The following is a 20,953-nucleotide window of genomic DNA, read 5'->3' on the forward strand; positions in this document are numbered from 1 at the left end:
TGTGGCTTAAAAAAATCTTCAGTTTGAATTTGACAAGATTTTAGAGGATTTTATAGAATATTTTAAATATTGTATAACATTATTACATTATTTATCCGATGTTGTTTGCTTTAAAATTTATAATAGCACCGTTGACTACAATTTATTAAGCACTACTAGGTGTAGGTATTGTGCCAAGATTAGTTTTACATTGATTATCTCAGTCCAATTAATAATTCTGTGACATAGACTGCATTAACTAGAGTTTATTGCATGCCAATTAGCCAGCTAAACACATCAAATACATCAGTAAGTACATTAGTTTTATTTAATTCTCTCAACTCTATGGCAAATGTTTTTATTCCCATTTTACAGATGAAAGATCTATGGTTTAGAGAGGTGCTTTAGTCTGCTAGGTTATTGTAAGAAATAACACAGTCTGGGTGGTTTAAACAACAGGAGTTAATTATCTCTCAGTTCTGACAGCTAGGAGTCCAAGATCAAGGTGCTGACTGGTTTCTGGTGAGGTCTCCTTCTTTGCCTTGTAGACAGTGCCTTCTTGTGTGCCAGGATGGAGACAGCTCTGTGGTGCCTCTTCCTCTTCTTCTAGGAACAGCAATGCTATCCAGTTAGAGCCCCAACTTCACTTAACCTTAACTGCCTCACAAAGGGCCAGTCTCCAAATATAATTCAATTTGGAGTGAAGGTCTCAGTGTATGAATTTTATAACAGGATATTCAGTTTATTCAGGATATAACAGTTTATAACAGGATATCATCTGAGGTATCAAAATAATTCCCAGTGTCCCTCATATTGGTCTGACAAATATCTTCTTTCAGGACCTGAGGCTTTCTTGTCATGGCCCTGTTGCAACAAGTGATAATATACATAGATTTTTTTAAAAATTCTCTCCTGAAATGTGAAGGTTTTTGTTGGCTCTGTACATTTTGTGTGTCCGTGTGAGTGTAACAGTTGGAATGAAAGCTGAGGTATAAAATATAAAAAAGCCTCTTCATTGCTATTTCTGTGTCTTGTTGACGCTCCCTCTGTGTTGCAAGGAGGATTCTGTCATCAGAACTGTCTGCCTAGGTAAAAGCCCAGCTAGCTCAGTCTTCCTCTGATTTCTCTGCACCTGTGCCTCAGAGCTGCTGGAGCCCTCTCTGGTGGGGATATTAGCTCCTTTTGCTTTCATATTTCTTTTAATAATTCTTTTTTCTTTTTCTGGTTCCGCTTGAGAGAGAGCTTTCTCTTGCTCATCTGCTGTCATTAACTAAACACAGGACCAATCAGAACTGTCTGTATTGCTGTAAGTCTCATGAACCTGTAGACCTACCCATGACATCTGGTCCTTTCTTCCTCTACTTCAGTCAGAATCCCCGGGAAGCTTGTGTATATGCATATTTCAGGGTCTAACTTTTGGGGATTTTTGATTCATTGGATTAGGTGATTTAGGGATCTGTGTTTTAATAAGCAACCCTCCCTCCCCAGGGATCTGACTTTAGAGCCCAGGAACTATTCATTGGTTCAGGTCTATCTGGTCCAGGAGAACGTGAGAATAAAGCACAGTGAAAGCACATACCCACTCATGGTTGCCCTTGAGTCTTTGGAATTCTCACTTCTTCCTGCCACAGTTCCATGGCTCTTTGCGCAATTGACTTCTATCACTATGCCTGCTTTTAGGGTCCGCCCACCTCCTTGGCTTGGCTGTGGACAAATGCACATTCTCTTTCACCAGTTGTGATATCTGTGGATTGATTTCCAAGCCTTTGTTCTGATGTTAAGAGTTAGACTACATTAAGTCCTGATCCTATGGATTGAGCCAGTAGAACCTTGTGGTTTTACTTTTGGCCATGAAAGTTGGAGGAGTAAGTTTAAATCCCAGCTTCACTTGGTAGTATGGTTGTGTGAATTAGGTCACACACATTCACACTGGATATCTTTGGGCCTCTACTTTCCAATCTGTAAAATGAGGTGAGAATGTTTGCTGTGTCCATGTCAAAGAATTGGTAAGTGTGAAGAATGATGTAAAGGGTGCAAAGATGCATTCTAAAGATAAGATTGTAACATTACTACGTGGTATAGTGGAACATATTCAAAGTAGTTGGAGTAATGTCTTAGGTAGAAGTCACAAGATTTGCACACTCTTCTCTCTGAGGTGTGTAAGTAGTGGAGGAGCATGAAGAAGTTTACCTTTATTGGAAAAATTTAAAAGCAAATTGTTGAAATGACAATGCTCCAATGAAAGCTGACCACCTGGCATGAAACTAGGATCAAAGCTATTGTCTTTCAAATGTAAAGGGAAAAGTTAGCTCTTTGTGTTTGTCTTTCTTATTGGGCCTTCTGAGGGCTTGCCACTTTGGGAGTATGGCCCCAGACAGCATTTAAGGCAAACCCACATCCTCACTTGTGAAGCAGGAAGGATCACTATGGAAGCTCCCCTGAAGTTTATTGTTAGTTCATACACACTCATTGTCAGGGAGAAAACCGCTTGCCAGGAGCTGGAGGCCTTCATACCTGCCAGCCAAGGGATTTGAGGAGACAATGGCAGCTTCTGGGAAGGCCTTAGAGCTCACACTTGAGCAACTGAGCATCTGGGTGGCTGGGAATGGAGCACAGCACCTCAGACCAGGAATCCCCTCCTCCCAACCCATCTGCTGAGAGTGCCCTCTGGAGGTTTATTCACTTCTGTTTTCTCATTGTGGAAGTCTCTGGCCTCTGCTTTTAACAGAGCTACTAGATCTCCACAGTTGGAGTCTACTGCATGTGGTGGGCACAGACCTGTCCTAAAATTCCATGCTTTAATTGTGCAACAAGACTTTGAAGCAGGCCTTTCCTGAGCTGGTGGTGTGTAAGGGAAATGCCTTGCAGATATTGCTCACAATAGGGATGTCCTCTCTGGTATACTGTGATTGGAGCAAAAACACTCAGAAAAGGGCAGAGCTTTGAGGTATTTTAAAAGAGAGATTAACACTTATTGTAAAAGTGCTAATCACTGATTGAATTAATCAAGGGCCAAACTACAAGGTGTTAACAAGAAAGATTAGTGCTTTCGGGTGTGAATATTCAAAACCAGGATTGGGAAACCTAGGACCTGGGTTTTCCAGGGTACACAACAACAACAACGAAAAAGGACAAATAGAAGACATGGTAATGAACTACTGCTCTACCCAACAATTTCCTTGTAAGCATGGTTTGGGAACCCTGTTTTAAAATATTGACTGTCAAGTGCATGGTACAGTGTTTGACTTATACCAAGCACTTAGTAAATGTCAGGCATTGTTATTCCTTTTCTTTATTGTTATTACTTGTTTGGAATATTAACTGATGGCTACAGAGAAGTAATTGTTTTTTTCTTAGAGAAAACAAAAGTCTGAATCAATTACTTTTTTAAAAAAATTAAATAATTTACCTGGAGAGAATTGACAGATATTAAACAGTTTAAGCACTACTTTTTAAATAAAGGACTTGGGAAAATACTTTACTACTACAATGTATGCTAAAATTATTTTTACTTTTTTTCTGACAAAAGTGATCTGTAATCAGAAGACCAATTAACCACAGATGGAGAACTTGAAAATGAAATTAGAACATAGAAGGAAATGGTTGCTTCAAACAAACAGCTATGTCCAAATCATCATGGCTCTATGAAATGGTTTTCTAGGAAGTCTGTATTTGCAGAGAACACAATGGGAAGGCAGAGGGGAGGAGATGGGTGTCTGGGGGAGGTTTCTCAGAGAATGAAGAGCTTTGGGAATGAAGTGTTAATTTTAAAAGAACATGATGAAACAGCTTGAAGAAATCCAGAAGAAGATAAAGGAGGAGGAGGAGGAGGAGGAGGAGGAGGAGGAGGAGGAGGAGGAGAGGGAAATAGATAGTATCTTAAATGGAGTTAACTTGAAAGAATGATTTTTAAAATCCACTGAAGCAATTGATAATTGACTGGGTGTCTTTTAGTAATGACTTGTGGCACTAACATTTATTAGGTCTTACTATGGCCTCTGAAGGGCAGGGGGTAGAAGGATGATTTGTGCCAGACTTCCAGCCCCTCAAAATTTTGCATTTAGACAATTCCAGACCAAGGACCTTGAATAAATAAACCCTTTTCATCCTCACTGTAACCCTATGGGCAATATCACAGATGGCAAAACTGAACCTCTGCTCGAAGTCCTGTAGATGTCAGTGTATTTTTATTTATTTTTATTTTTTAATTAAGTTTATTTATTGGTACATTTTAGGTATACAATACAGTTACATTCATCATTGGGATCCTGTACCTTTACATGAGTATCTTGCTTCTTATTTTTTCCCCCTGCCCTCCCTTCACCCCCTCCACCCTTCCCTATTTATAAATAATTTGTTTCCATTTTTTTCCTTTTCTCATATTTTTTCTTTTCCCATCTTTCCTTTCCCCTACCCCTCCCATTTCTCCTATTCCTTTAGACCTTTTCTTCCTATTTCACATTATCTATTATACATTTTGATCCTTATTTATACTTTTGGTTTTTCACACCAGAGAAACTATTCGGTATTTACATATGTGTGTCCTATTTATTTCACTATAAATGTATTTTTAAAATGTAAACCTGGGGAAATGGATCCGAAGTTGTTGAAGCACATATTTAGTTTTTCTTAGATGAAAAATATTTTTTTGCCATGTAAGTTTGGCAACTCACAGTATATGTTTATTCAGATAATCAGTTACATTTAAACATTTTATCACCCAAACCAGCACTGTGCAATAGAAATGTAATGTGAGATTTTATATCTTTGTAATTTAAGCTCTTCTAGCAGCTAAATTTTAAAAAATAAAAGAAACAAGTGAGACTAATTTTAATAATATATTTTATTTAATGTTATTTTAAACATGTAATCAATGATGTAATACAGTAACATGTGACATAAAATTATTAATGAGATTTTTAGTTTTTTCACATAAAGCCTTTTGATTCTGCTGTGTATTTTTATTCTTACAGCCTATCTCATTTCAGATGAGCCACATTTCAAGTGCTCAGTATCCATATGCGGTAACTATTGGACAACAGAGCCATTGATTATATGAAGTAGAAATGCTCTGGTTCTACCTCTTGGAGGTAATGACCCAGGAAGCCAAGAGAATAAGAGATCTACTGGGATGTGAATTGTGAAGCTCTCTCCTTTTGTTTTTCTAGAGGAAAGGCCATAATTTGATTTTTTGTTATTGTTCCCAGCACCAATACAGATAAAGAAAAAATTAACTTTTGACTCCTTTGCCTTTAATTGCCTTAAAAGAGGCCACTGTTAGCAATGTATTGTTTCCAGATCTATTTTTATGATCACATATATATACATATGTATATCTCCACAAGTATAACTTTGATGTAGTGTATGTGTTTTAAAAATTAATGATGGGCTGGGGATTTAGCTCAGTGGTTCCACCACCTGCCTCGCAAGCAGAAGGTCCCGAGTTTGATCCCCAGTACCAAAATAAATAAATAAATAAATATTAATGAAATAGTCAATATTTCTTCAAATTTGCTCTTCTCATTTAACAATATGAATTTGAGAATGCTTCACTTTGGTTGATTTATCAACCTCCGTTTTTGGGGCATTTTGTCATCAAATTTACTTTTTGTTTAAATTTTATTACTTTGTTTTACTGTAATTTACATGAGAGACTGCCAAGTCAACGAGGTATTTTACACTCACCACAAAACCCCTCAAATCTCCACAGTCGTTAGAAAAACATTAAAATCCATGTGCTGGGCTCTCATTTCCATGTGTGCCCAAGCTCCCAATGAGACTACAGATGCCAGTGAGAGTTAGACAACCTCATTCTTTTAAACTCTAGCATAGTATTCCTTAGTTTATTTAACCATTTCTCCCTTGGTGGGCATTCAGGCTATTTCTAATTTACTTTTATTATGAGAACAACAATGAGTGATAGCTGGGTTTGGGGGTTTTTTTGTACCGGGGATTGAACTCAGGTCCTTGAGCTTGTGGAGCAGGCGGTGGAACCACTGAGCTAAATCCCCCACCCCGATAGCTGCTTTTTGATGATGAAAATAGCACAATTTGCAAAAAGGAAGATGGTAAGTCTGTCAGAGACTAGGCAATTAAATAAGTTGTTCACCTTGTGTAGCCTAGGCCCACTGCTGATGCCTCTCTGACTTCCCCTGAGCCTCCCTTGAGCTATCCCATTTGCCACCCTAGTCCCAGAAGCTCAAAACAATTCTTTGCTAAAGATGTTGGTTTTTCAGGGACCTGAAACTAGGGTGGGGAGTGAGAAGAAAGTTTTCTTAAAGCTCAAGAGAGAGAAAGCCTCCATCAAGAACAATGATGTGACCCCACTTTGGAAAATTACCTGGGATTCTTCACATCCACATCACATCCTCCATGTGCTTGGAACCTCATGTTGCATCCACATCACATCCTCCATGTGCTTGGAACCTCATGTTGCTTCCGGGCTGCTCCTTGATGTTCCTGGCCTGCCTTCTTGTCTCTTCTCTGCTTGCTAGTGCTCCATGCTCCATAATTGTTCATCATATTGATCCTTTCCAAGGATCTGATTAAATTAATTCATACCCATAATCATAAGCAATAATCAACTATCCTCTAACCTTCATAAGGAAATTTTGTACTTTAAAAGAGGTGTAAAACTGAGGATTCTCTCTACCCATCAACATTTAACAAACATCTGCCAATTGCCACACACTGGGCAAGGCTGTGGGGACGCAAAGATAAAAGAGAGTCCATGAGTGGTATTCTAGAGGGAGTTACAAAGGGAAATAAGGGCCAACAGGTACTGTGCAGGGGTGCAGTCATCTTTGGGGTGGTATGAGAGAAGTGTGCTGTGAGAGGGAGCCATTTCAAGGTTTCCCCAGAACAGTATTTAAAGAGAACCTGGAATTAAAACTTCATGAAAAGATAAAGTCCATTTAAGGGTGTTCTGAAATGGAAATTACCCTCCTGCTCCCACACCCTGGCCCTAGGGATTTTCTTTCCATTTCTTGCCCCCCATGATCTGTCCTGGTCAAGGAAGGTTCCTTTGCCTTGTCTCATCCTCAGCACAGCTGCCTCTCACTTCAGACAGGGAACAAATATGGTCCTTCAGAGCCCATGGTGCAAAATATTGTGGAATGAAACATCAAATATCATTTGTGAGACAGTTTTTCATGCAAAGTAGAGCATTTTTGAGTGCACGACTGGAGACTTCTCTACCATAACATCTAATAAAGTCAGGTACAGAATATATTTAATAATATATTAGACAATGTAAAATTATACTAACCTAAAATATTTTAGATTTCTGCTTCCTCACCTTCCCATGTTAACCACATAGCCTGGCATCTACCAAGAAAACTCTTTAAAATTAGAGAGTTATTAGGCTGTGTAAGAAAAACTAACATGGTGTCAAGGTGCCCCCTTCCACAAAACAAAAAGCCCTCGAAGACCACAATTCATTTAAAGCAAAGATTAAACATTTTAACTAGAACAGTGCCCTAATTCAGTTTATTTTATTTATGTCTAAATGTAGTGCTATTGGGAATGAAGAGCAATTCACGAAGTCATAACCCAAGACAGTTATTGTGTAGGGCCTTTAGAGATCCCTATAAATTTCCTCTGGTGCCCTTAGAGCCAATGCTGGACCACATAGCCAAATATTTGTATTAGATGTTCCTGTGTTTAACACACTAATTAAAAAGATGGAATTCTTTGAATCTCTCTCAAATCATTTTACTTCTAATCTCTTTCTGGAAAAGGCTGTGGGATAAATGGAACTAAGAGTGTGCTTTCTGAAAAGAGGCTTTACTGTGTTGCAATAAATCCCAAGACTGCAGACATTAATGTACCTGAAGTGCTCTTAATGTGTCTATGGTGGGGATCATCTGTAGGGCCCTGTTTCAGAGACCTTTACCTTGAAGGTTATAAATCCCTTGATAAATTGCTATAATGGGAAAAGCTTTACCAAAGGAAACACTGAGTTCAAACATAGCTAAATGCACCGGCCAGAAAGATAGGTTTAAGGATAGGTGGAGGTGCCATGACACTTGGAGGCATTAACTCAAAAAACTTGTCTTGGTGAAGCCGCATGACTGGCAGTGAAATATACTCAGAGAAAACTAAAATACCATTTGACATCTCTCCACTCACTCTAAAATAATGTATTTCTCTTCCTTCTTTTATTTACAGTTTATGGGTGGTAAAGCCCTTAGATAGCTCATTTCCAAAGTGTAGGCAGAGATACACCTGCATGGTAATCACCTGGGGAAATTATACAGAATGAATACTTCCAGCCCAAGCTCATTCTTACTGAACCAGAATCCTTGGTAGTCATGGTGATTGGTGGTGGCAGCATGCATGTATGTGGTGGTGGTGGTAGGGGAGTGTGAGGAACTTGGAATCTGCATTTAATTTTTTAAAAACAGTATTTATTAGTCTACTTAAAATAGCAATAATAAATCATTACATGTTAATGTACTTTTCATGTATTATGAAAAATTATATTTTCCAAAACAAGTGATTTAGTGAGAATAGCAGTATCATTTTATATTTTTTGCATGTCTTTTTAATGTCTGGCTTAATAGAGAACAGCTAGCCCCTCTTGGTGCTTCAGCATTGAATCTGTTGTGACATGCTATTTTAGTTGAAATCTGGCCTCCTGCAGATGTGCAGCTGGGGGAAAAGCATTTTGGTAGCAATTGTAATTGTTAATTTTTTGATATTTCATCAAAATTGGATAGCAGTTTATTAAAGGGCAATTACAGTGTGGAATATGAAATCATATCATTGAATTTTTCATAGTGTTACATTTGTTCATCTAGCTGGAATCTAATATTTTTTAAACTAGCTACTTCTTTTGATGCTTATATAGACCATAGTTTTAGAATCACCAAAACCAATTCAACTCTTTTACTGCAAGGGCCAAATTAAGGCCCCATAAATATCTTTACTTCACAGAGTCCAAAGGCCTTTTATAGTACTCATCAGTGACTAATATGGTGCTGGAAACATAATGGGGTACCTGTACACTCCTCTAGATTACTTGATAAATCTCTCTAGATCCAACAGGCCTATTCCAAAGAGGAAAGGGGAGAAAATGGGGAGAAAGACTGCTTATCCAAGTAAATAAATTATTGAAGGGTTAGGATATTCAAGAAACTGAATAGGAGTCAGAAGCCAAACCAGAAAGTAAATGGCTTTCCTAATATAAAGAGGTGACCCTGAGTCTTCACAAATGGACTATTTTTCACAGGCTCCTGATACATTAGACAACAGTGAGATGTTGGCATCATTGATAAAATTATGATTCATCTTACAATGTGTAAAAACATTCATATTTATGCCAGTATTTGTTCATATAGTTTTACTGGAGTCTTCTTCCCCCCTCCAAGAGGAGGATAATCAAACACTTTACATTGTCTCTCACCTGAAATAAATATGTCTTCCCAGGAAACAAAGAGAAAAGAGCGCTGCTGTTGAATCTCCCTGAACAAAGACTGGAAATTGATGCCTGATCTCCATTTTCACTTTCCACCATGACAGAATTTGCAGCCCACACAATTAAAACTGCTCTTCCCAGCATCCCTTACAGCTAAATATAACTTAGTCTGGCCAGGGGGTGTGAGTGGCTGTAGTGTGTGGCATTCTAGAACCTTATTTGTGAGGCAACTGATACGTACCCTTTTCTGTTTCTTATTTCTTTCTTGGCTAGAGCTCCATTGTGGGCCAGTGTCATGTCCTTGGAATGGTTAGCAGAAGCCTGAGGACCCTGAGGACTTCATGGAGAACTATTACATGAGAAATAGATTAAATTCCAGCTTATTATGCATCTTTATTACTTGTGGGGCTATTCCTCACCTGATAGCTCCTTTTATATGTGAGAAAGGGAGAAGCAGCTGCCCTCCTGTAGGTCCTCCACAGGCTGCTATAAAATTATCATCTATATGAATTCCTGCAATGTGGAGCAATGATGAGACAGACAATGGTGCTCTCCTAGAGAGTCTCTAGGGACCTGGCCTACCCTAGCTGCTCACGGGACAGGCAGAATTTCTTGATGCCCTAGGTGTCCACTGTGTTCAGGTAGATGGAGGAAAGAAAGACTGCTCTGCTACCTTCCCTTGTCTCTGCCCTCACCCGAGTAACCTATGTGGGAGTGGCTTCATTAAGCCTGGAGGAATGGATAACATTTGTCAATTTTTCTCCATAAGTATGCATTTATTAGTCATCAATTTTTAACAGTTTAAAGTTCATTATTAAATTTTTTATTTTACTTTTCAACATTAACTTGTTTTATTATTTAATATTAGTTTTGCCCCTTTTATCCTTTTTTGGGTTTCTGGTTTTATTTAATTTTAGTATTCCAATTTCTTTCTTTTTTTTTTTTTTTATACTGGGGATGGAACTCAGGACCTTGTGCTTTCAAGGCAGGCCGTGGAACCACTGAGCTAAATCCCTGGCCAAGTATTTCAATTTCTATGTGCCTATTTTCTGTTGCCTAGTCATAATTTCGGAATTAACTTTTACAAACTGCTCTTTATTCACTTTAACTCTTTTTTTTTGTGGGGGGGGTTACTGGGGATCGAACTCAGGTCCTTGTGCTTGTGGGGCAGTTGGTGGAACCACTGAGCTAAATCCCCAGCCCTCTTCATTCATTTTAGTGGTAAATAGGAATTATGGTGACAAATATGAAGTCATGATATCTTGGTCCTCCTTCCCCAACTTGTTTCTCCAACTAGGGGTAATTTGGCCGAAGCCTGGAGGATGAAGGAAGAGAACTCTTTATAGTTTCTGTAGTGGGTCAAAGGCACTGCAGCTATAGGATAAACTGCATTTTCTTGAAGGGTCCATTTTACTCAAAGTTCTAAGAGGAAGATCTAATCCTTAGAGATCCTTGAAGAAGGGAGAAATGATTAATACTGATAACATTAATAATGCTAGTAATATTATTGGTATTAATAAATAGTATTACTAACTAGTGTTACTAACATTAATTAATAGTATTATTAAGATTAATTGCAAGTATATATACACTTTAAATGGCAGTCAACTTTAAAACTTCACCCTAAGTTTCATAAATTGATAGACTCACTGTAACAGCATCTTAACTATAAACCAGTGAAAAAAGAAGCCTCTGGATGACATTTGGGTCAAATAAACAAACCCAAATGCTTCTGCCTTTTCTTTTTCCTTTCTTTAGTTCCTCTTATAAAATTAGAAAGCCCTTCCCCTCATTCAGCCTGCTTTTGATATATACTTCTTCCTGATTTGCTAATTCTTTATCCTCCTTCTTTCACAGTCCAGTGAGCTCCAGTTTCTCCTGCTGGGCCCAATGTACACACAAACGTGTTCTCAGAACACTGGGCTTTCCTTCTGTTTTATGTCATGCTTAGTGTAGTGAAGGGTTGTGTCCTATACTACATTTCTCAGAGGCCTAGCACAGTGTGCTATAGAAGCACTGCAGGCAGATGTTCGATGGATGCTAAAAAGCAAAAAACAAAACAAAACAAAACAACTAATAGATTCAGAAATGGATGAATGGGTAGATGCTCAGCACTCAAGGCTACCATTGACTTCCTGACTCCCAAATTTAATGGTCTATTTTCAGTTCTCATTATTAGAAACTTTTTTTGTCATACCAGGGTGCCAAACTCAGGACCTTGCACTTGCAAGACAGGCGTGGTGCCACTGAGCTAAATCTCTGGTCCCTCTTAGAAACTTTTTACAATTTAACCTTCTCAGTTTTCTTCCTTACCTCTTATCCTTTTCCCAAATATCCCCCCACCCCCGGCTTTTAAAATTAAATGCTGTTCTAATCTAACCACAACCACTCTAAATCCTTGTTTCTATACCTCCTACTGCTTCTTATTCCTTCTCCTGGCCTTAACTGTGGACATCCTAAGACTCAGGCTCTAGACTCATTTCTTTATTTTCTTTCTGGTTCTATCTGAAAAGTTGTCATAGCTTCAACCCTCACCTCCATGCTGATAACCCCCAAATCTTTATCTCTAGCATGACCTCTCACCTGAGTTCCTGCCTCTTATCTCTGTCTGCTGACCACTAGAGATTTCTGCCTGGATTTCCCACTACCATGTATCCACAAGTCCCCTCCTCAGACTCCTTTCTATGGAGACAGGAGAGAGAGAGAGAGAGAGAGAGAGAGAGAGAGAGAGAGAGAGAGAGAACGAGGGAGGGAGAAAGATAGGAGAGATTTATTTATTTTTGCTAATACTGGCAAACAGTAATAACAATGATAAGTACTATATTTTAATTACCAAGTATAAATGTCAGGAAGTTCATACTGTCAACTCATTTAATTCTCACAACAATCCTATAAAGTAGGAATTATGTACATTTTTATAGGAGAGGAAATTGATGCTTAAAAAGGTTAAGCACCCTGCCCTGTAGCACATAGCTAGTATGTTTTTTTTCCTTATGAAAGATTCTTTTATTTTTTTAAAAGTTTTTCCATTGTTATTAGTACATGTTTGAAATACACAATGAATATATTCCTCATGGGAAGATGGTACATATACATATCATATCTTAGTACTTGTTATTTCCCTTCCATTCCCTCACCTCCATCCTTACAGCCCCTTCCCATTTGCATTTGGGTTTCTCATATAAGAGAATCCATGTAATATTTAACCTTTTGTAGCTGATTTATTTCACTTAGCATTCACATAGCTAGTATGTTAAGACTGTCTAGCTCCATACTTATACTTACCTGGCAGGGGAGATATCATGATCATGAAGGTGGTTTTCCCAGGGCGAGGCTTATCCATTGCACTCCGGATGTGCTGACCCCTGCGATTTCCCCAAATGTGGGAAACTCGATTTAAAATTTAGAAAAAAAAGACTATCTAGCTCCAAAGTTCATGTTCTTCCCACTATATTCACAAATACAGTATTCCATGTTTTTATTTACAGCTAAGTTCCTTGAAAGATGAAGAGCACCAATGATCTCTATGGGTCAATGGAATTTGGTGTGATTTACCTCCTTCCACTGAAAATGTTTGCCAAATAGCGCAAATGATTGAACACAGAGGCTTTGGACTCAGGCCACTCTGAGTACCATTATTTATATGTTAGAGCAAGATAGTTAATCTTCCTGAGGTTCAGTTTCTCATCTATAAAATGAGGACACTGACACCTAACTCCCAGGAGTATTAAAAAGAATAAATGAAAGAAAGCTGGGTGCGGTGGCTCATGCCTATAATCCCAGCACTCAGGAGGCTGAAGCAGGAGGATTGCTAGTTTGAGGTCAGCCTGCAGTACATAGTGAGTTCAAGGCCAGCCTGAGTTACATAGCAAGGACCTGTCTCAAAAGTCAACCAACCAACCAAACAAACAAACAAATAAGCATATAAAATTAAAAAAAGAATAAGTCAAATAATGTTTGTCAAGAATTAACCCAAGATATCCATCCACTAAATAAATGGATGAACAGAATGTGATACATCCATACAATGGAATACTATTTGACAAGAAAAAGGAATGAATTCTGATACACACTGCAATGTGGATAAACCTTGAAAAAAATGCTAACTAAAAGAAGCCAGACATAAAAACCATATTGTATTCCATTTTTAATGAACTGTCCAGAGCAGGCAAATCTGTAAAAAGAGTAGATGAGTGGTTTATGGTTAGAAGAGGTAGTAGGAGTGCAGTGGTGGGAGAAGAATAGAGAGTGACTGCTAATGAGTATGGGGTTGCATTTTGGTGTGGTGGAAATGTTCCAAAATTGATTGTGCTGTTGGTTGCTCAACTCTGTGGATACACTAAATTCCACTGAACTGTATACTTTCAATGGGTGAATTTTGTGGTGTATAAATTATATCTCAATAAAACTGTTAAAAAGACGGGCCCGGAATTTAGCTCAGTGGCACCACTCCTGCTTTGGAAGTACAAAGTCCTGAGTTCGATCCCTGGCACCAAAAACAAAACAAAACAAAAACTGTTAAAAAGAGTGTGTATATCAAATATTGAGCACATAATTGGTGTGCAGTAAATTCTTACTGTTATGACTCACTCTCCCTCTACTAGTTTGTCTTCAGTGACTGATTGGACATGTGCTTCTTCTTATGGTGCCCTGGCTTTTCAGTAGCTTAAACTTTCAGTAACTTAAACTTCAGTAGCATTAAACGCTTGATGTACTGGCTTTGTATGCTTTGAGGCGCTTGAGGTTTTGGGGGTGGTCTGCCTCCTGCTTCTTACAGTTTGAGCTGTTTTTGTCTGAGCTGTTCCGAAGGTGCCTCCTTCACTGAGCCTGTCAAATAACCTTCCAGCTCTTCCTTTCAGACATCCTGTTCCCCCATCTCCTCTGTAATCAACAAACACTTGGTAGGTAACAAACCCAAAGAGAGCAGCAGCAGCATTGTGGGTGACCTAAGAGGTTAAAGACCCAGCCCCTAGCTGCAAAGAGATCTTTGATTGAGGCTGGGGAAATAGTACACAGATATAAAAACACAATTAAGATGAGAACATACTCCGTTAAGTGTCAAGTGTGCAGTTCTCACTTGGATGCAATGAGAATTTAAAGAAATAGGAGCCCATTGGCCAGGGAAGTCTTCAAAAAGCAGTTGGCTTTGGAGGATGATTAGCTTCCTGTTAGAAGAGAGGATATGTGTGTGTAAGCAAAGGCATAAATAAGGACTTTCCTTCTTCCTGATCTCTACATTTATTAAGCAAGTAGTATATGCTAGACCTTGCGGATATTAAAAGAAGAAGAGTAAGAGTAAGATTGAGTCCTGCCTTCTAGGTACTTACATATGTGGGATAGTTGATACATGAAGAAATTGTTAGTAATCTGAGAATATAGTGGAATAAGTGAGTCACTTGTATGTGGGAGTTTGTGAAGGAAGGATCCCAGAGGAGCCGATGTTTGGACTTACAAAGTGAAGAGGAGCTTCATGTCAGGAAGTGAAGGTGCACAGTGTAAAGCCAGGGTGATTAGAGCAGAGGTGGGAGCTGAAGTTGCAGAGGTGTGTTGGGGCTTCGTGGTAAAGATTTCATGTTTTGTGTCAAGCAATATGTATTTTATATGGACTAAATCAAAGGTTTGGGGGAACACCTTTTCCACTTCTCTCAGATTAATCTCAGGTCTGTCTTTCTGCTGAATACCTTCCAACACTTTCTGCATCAAGACTCTTTCTTGCTTCAATTAGATTTTGAATACTGTCAAAGCCATGTTTTCCTGAAGCCTTGCCATGCAGTTCCCCAGGGAAGGCACATTTCCTTCTGTCATGTATCTCACCGAGGGCAGGAACAAAAGCTTGAATGGCAACCTCCTACTAGAAATCACCAAATTCAGAATAAAACCAGCATTGATCCATGGATCTTACCTGTGGTCAAACATATCTATTGCATACTTTTTCCAAATTTTATTTTGATTAAAGCATTTTAAAATGCAGGCCTACAACGTGACAGAGCTTCAGTGTCCCCTTGAGTGACAGAGCACTTGCTTAGTACGAATGAAGCCCTTGGTTTGATCCTTAGCACTACAAAAAATGAGATAAAATGAAATCAAATAAAAGGTATTCACAAAGCACCCAACGAATAAGTCTTTTTAATGTTTCCAAACTAAATTAGCACACTATAGAATTTTTCTTTCTCTGTACTGAAAGATTTAAGACATCTTTCCAAGAAAACATAAATTCCTTTGTAGATCACTGAAGGATCAGTAGAAAAGTATGTAACATATTAAAATGTACTTCAGTAGTATTTTTACCTGAACACTGTTGAGATAATTATTTCTACTATCTATAAGCAAAAAGAGGTTATAGTTTCCAAACAAAAGAAAAGGGCAAGTTTGGTGACTGAATGGATACTCATTTGTACTCTTCTGTACTGAATTAATACCTGTAACTGGGCAATCAATCATAAAAAAATTAAATTCTCAGTAAATCTTATCAGTACCACAAAAATAATGGGATTTCTGTTTACAAGGTGTCGATTGTGTTCAGAGTCTTTGATAATGACTGCAGACAGTCAATAAACACTGAGACATTTACATGGCCAGTAGGAGCCTAACTAAACTATCTAATCTTTCAAAAGACAGTCAACACAATGAACTCTAAACCTTATCCTCTCAAATACTAGAGAGACAGTTTAGTGCTTTAAATATTACTCAACCCTGCACTTAAAAGAACCGTTAAAGGTTTTTTGGCTTTGTTTTTAACTTACAGGAGCAAGACATTCTGATTTCAGTTCATTCTCTGATGACAAATCTTTGCCTAATAATCTAAGCTCAACAATTTGTAAGACTTGGGGTTTGGGAAGGGTGACAAACATTGTAAGTACAGTAGGATTTAATTTAAAAAGTGAAAAAGAAGCAGTATTTGTCACTTGTTTTAAAATTTTTAAATGGCCTCTGTTTTTTCTTTAATTTCAAGAAAGCCAAACACATTATTTGCTGGTTTTAGTCATTATAATTAAGTAAATGAACTCACATTTTTCAGAACCTCTGGATAGTTGGTGCTATATTTATTGCTGAGAGATCCTTAAGAAGTGTTGTTGGTTTGTTTGTTTTAAAAACTATTAATTGACCATTTCTTCTCTTCCAAGTTCATATTACCCAGTCAAGAAAAAGTTTTAATATTCTAAGATCCTGACAGGAGACTTCTATATTAGGGAAGTTGGAAATGCTGGGCTATGGAGTCATCAATGTAGAGACTGAAAGAAACTAGGTTTTCTGAAGCAGAGAGAGAAAGAGAAAGGAGCTTTTCAGCATGAACTGTGCAAATGGCCTTTGGTACTCAGCCCCTAGCTGCAAAGTGCTCTTTGATTGTGATGTTTCTATCAAGTCAGTCAAAATATAAAGATGCTCAGGAGTACATTTGATAGTTACTGGCTGGAAAAATTGGGCTCTGTAAACCTGCTCAGATGCTTTTCCCGAGATGTTTGACTTGGGGTACTTTGTTCCTTTCTTGTTCATGTTCCAGGTGCTGGATTCTTCTTTGTTCCTATTTAAAAAGCCTGGCCAGAGGCAGTTCTGATTTATTGTTCCATTCCACACCCAGGGTGAGAGTGGGAATCAGGAAAAAGCTGCCTTGTTACTTGTGGAGCAGCTTTAATGAGCTGCTTTAGGGACTCATCTGGCCTCACCTTGCAAACTGATTAACACAATAGACTGCCAGAGTGCTGAGGCTCAGTTCTCTGAAGAGGCTATAGAAAGTAGATTCTTTGGTTGACCTGGCATTCCACCATATCAGAGAGCCCACTGGAATCTCAGCTTTGCCGTTAGCAGGAAATGGCAGGAAGTGCATGAAAATCCGGAATCCAGGAACAGGATTTAATCATGCCACACTAGGAGGTCACTCTATGTAGCAGGTCAGTGGTTGAGAAGGCCTGGAAGAAAGGTGACTATTTTTGGTGGGTGATCTCATATTGGCAAGCTCCTTACTTTTAGACATCTTTAAATATCATTAAGGCTAAGATTTGTGTATATCAAGTTCTTTTTTGTTGGTGGACACGTGCACTCTTTAAATGCTAACAATCCTTCAACTCCATGGGAACCCCAAATCCACTGATGCTACTACTGTATATTTTCACTTTCAGTCACTCTTTCCATGTTGGTTCCCTCTTTACCTAGGTCAAATCTGTGGTTGAACATTTTAGTCATTCTCTTGAAAATACCCTTGACTCCATGTCCCTCTTGCTTTGTTGCACTAACTTGGCTAAACGGCAACTTTTGTTAGATTGGACTTTCCCTCACCCATTAGCATAGTTGAACACAGCTGGAAAAAGGCATGCGGTCAAGCTTGCCTCATTCTCGATCACTCATCTCTAGTGAACCCTTAAAACTCCTCAGCTACTATATTATACATTTCCCTTGGTTCTTTATTCCTCACTTTGTTGGAGGAGGACACCTTTTCTTGTCAAATTATGGAGATCTTGCTCCCTATATACTGAGAAAATAGAAGCCACAAGAAGGTAACTGCCCCAAACTCCCACAAATTTATCTATCCACTTTCCAGCTTTGTGTGCACAGACTGCCTTCTCTCTTCCTCATTTATGTGAACTCTCCATGGGTATATAAGGGCTGACACCTCCACTTGCACACCTTTCCCCCTCCATTCAGTCAAGGACAATGCTATAAGCAATCTTCACCTCCTTCCTGCAGCATCAGTCTTTTCCAGTACCATGTAAGTGATCTCTCATCTCAAAACAAAACAAAATTCTCTTAGTCTCAATCCCCTTCTAGTGTACCTCCCATCTCTCTTTCCTTTTTCAGCAAAATTCCTCAAATATGGTTTTTCTGTCTAATTCTTTTCATCTTGTTTTTTTCTCCTCTTACCTCCATCATCCACTGAAATATATCTGTAAGGCTATCAAAGCAGAGACAGTGGTCAACTGGCAATCTTCATATTATTTCACAGCATTTAAACCATCTCCCCCCTTTTCTTAAATGCTTCCTTCATCTGGCTTCCATTACCTTCCTGATTTTCCTTCTACCTCATTGCTTCAAAGTTTTCTTCTCTGGTTCTTTTTTTGTTTTTGTTTTTGAGACAGGGTCTATGTAGTTCAGGCTGTCTTTGAACTCACTATGTAGCCCAGGCTGGCTTGAAACCATGGCAATGCTGAGATTACAGGCATGTGCCACCACACCCAGATTTTCTGGTTCTTTCTCCTCCTCTCCTCTCCCCTCCCCTCCCCTTCCCTTCCTTTCCCTTCCCTCCCCTCCCTTTTCTCCCTTCTCTCTCTTCTTTGTTTCCTCCTCTGCCACCTCTCTCTCTCTCTCTCTCTCTCTCTCTCTCTCTCTCTCTCTCTCTCTCTCCCTCCTTCTCTTCCTCCTTCCCTCCCGGGAATTGAACTCAGGGCCTTCCATAGTTCTACCACGGAGCTATGTATAGCCCCAGCCTGTGGTTCTCTCTGTTTCCTTGGTTGCTCTGTGTTGGAGTACCCCAGGTCTCAGTCCTTGGAGCTCTCCTGTTGTTCACCTGTACTTACCGTTTTGATGATTTCATACATTCTCAGGGCTTTAAATACTATCTATATATTGATTACTTGTAAATATATGTATCTCCCGTTTGTACCATCTCTCTGTGCTCCAGACTGTATGTCCAACTTTAATTCCTGATATCCAGTTGGATGTCTAATATGCATCTGGACTTCTGAGCTTCCATTCCCATCCTGAGCTTGCTCCTTACATAGTGTCCCCTTCTCAGGAAGTGGTAACACCAGTTTTCCAGCTACTTAAACAAACAAACTCATGATGTCACCCTTAACTCCTCAATCTTTCATACCTTACATTCTAATCCATTACAAATCCAGTTGGTTTCACTTTCAATGTAGTCAGAATCTGACCACTTTTTGCCATCACCATGACTACCACCTTGGTCCAAACCACCCTCTAGGCAGCCTCCCTGCTTCTGCTACCTCTGGTAAGTAGCAGACTTATTAAACCCAAGGGTTCTTCCATTCTGAAGACTTTGATCTTCTGTATGGGCCCTTCTATTCCTCTGCTCCTTTATCTACAGTGTCTATAACTATGTTCCCTGTGTTCCTTTTCCTAGCCTTTCCATTCTTCCTTAGACCAGATAAAGACCAGATCAGCCTCATGTGCAGATAGATGAGGCCATGTAATTAAACCACAACCAGTGAGATAACAGAAGTTGCTGGGTGGATTTTCCAGGGAGGACACATGGCTGTGCTTTCTGTCCTTCTCCTATCCTCCTTCCTACTGCCTGAATGGTGGTCTTTGTGGCTGCAGCTCCCTCAGCAGATTTTCATCTTGAGATAATCTTGGGGATGGAAATCACTGATAATGATGGAAAGCAGAAAAACAGAAGTCTGGGTGATTTTGTGGAGCTGCCACCAGCCCTAGATGGCCCTAGTCCACAACTGGAATTTTAACATGAGACTAAATTAATCATATAATTTGCATTAAATATAAAGTATGGCTTATAAATTCATGAGGCTGAGTCCATAGGTTTCCACTAAAGATAACTCCATTACTTTGAGACTCTAAGGATTAAAGCACTGTTACAACTCTCAATTCCTCCCACTGAAGCAGTATCACAAGATAAATGTCTACATAACACACACGTTGGATCTTTACAAAGATTTAAATATTATCAGCTTTATTATCAGAAAAAGAATAACAGGATTGTCCATAGTATCAGAATTTGACCAATGTGATAGTGATGCCTAAAAATAACTCAAAAACAAAAACACGATGTATAGCCTTGCTCTTTTTTGTTAATAGTGATTAAAATCTTAAACTTCCAGATCACAACTCTACCTCCAAGGTTATGAATTGTGAGCCTAATTAAGCTGAGAGAGAAATAGTTACACATATGGAAAGTTGGGAAATAATTTGTTCTGCATTGAACTTTTTGTTTTGTTTTTGGTATTTTTTGTACAAGGAATGGGACTTAGAGTCTTTGCACTGAGTTACATCCTCAGCCCTTTTGAGTCTCTATTTTGAGACAGTCTTGCTAAGTTGCTAAATTGCTCAGGCTGGGCTTTGTATTGAGTCCCTCTTCAGATTCAGGCCAGGAAATATGGAAATTTTTCATCTCTAAAATAAATTCTGATTGGTGGAAAGAACATGTTTCTTCAAGTGCTGTAGGCAAGCCAGTATTAATTAGGTTTTATTTTTTTTTCTATGGAATGGAAGTAATACAGAAAACAGGTTTTCCATAGGGCTGTTGAGATGATAAAATGAGGGGAATATACACGAAACAGCTTACTTTAGAGTAGTCACTCAAAAAATATGTGTTCATTCATTGGTCTTGACAATGTCTTACATTTTATAAATGCTTTCACATACTGTACGAGTTATTATCAAAATACCAAGCACTGATCAACACTTCCTCTAAGAGCTTTTGGATGGTTGTGTTTTAATTGTTTTAGGATATGACCAACTTTTGTGGAGTTGAGTTAGTTGGCTTCATTATTCCCTGCAACATTTCCTTTGTACTCACTGATTTCCATGGCTACATGATGATTACTTCCTGAGAAACAAAGGAACACATGTGTTTGGGAGTAAGAA

The 20,953-nt window shown here is 38.8% G+C and overlaps 1 pseudogene; it reads left to right on the plus strand.

Moving 5' to 3' along the window:
* Nucleotides 1–12,674: 12,674 nt before the first annotated feature.
* On the plus strand, nucleotides 12,675–12,805 carry LOC147825655 (U1 spliceosomal RNA; annotated as a pseudogene).
* Nucleotides 12,806–20,953: the final 8,148 nt, after the last annotated feature.

This window comes from Heterocephalus glaber, unplaced genomic scaffold (assembly GCF_053883595.1).
Source record: "Heterocephalus glaber isolate CG9 unplaced genomic scaffold, H.glaber_assembly_v1.0 deba00001497, whole genome shotgun sequence".
NCBI classification, from domain to species: Eukaryota; Metazoa; Chordata; class Mammalia; order Rodentia; family Bathyergidae; genus Heterocephalus; species Heterocephalus glaber.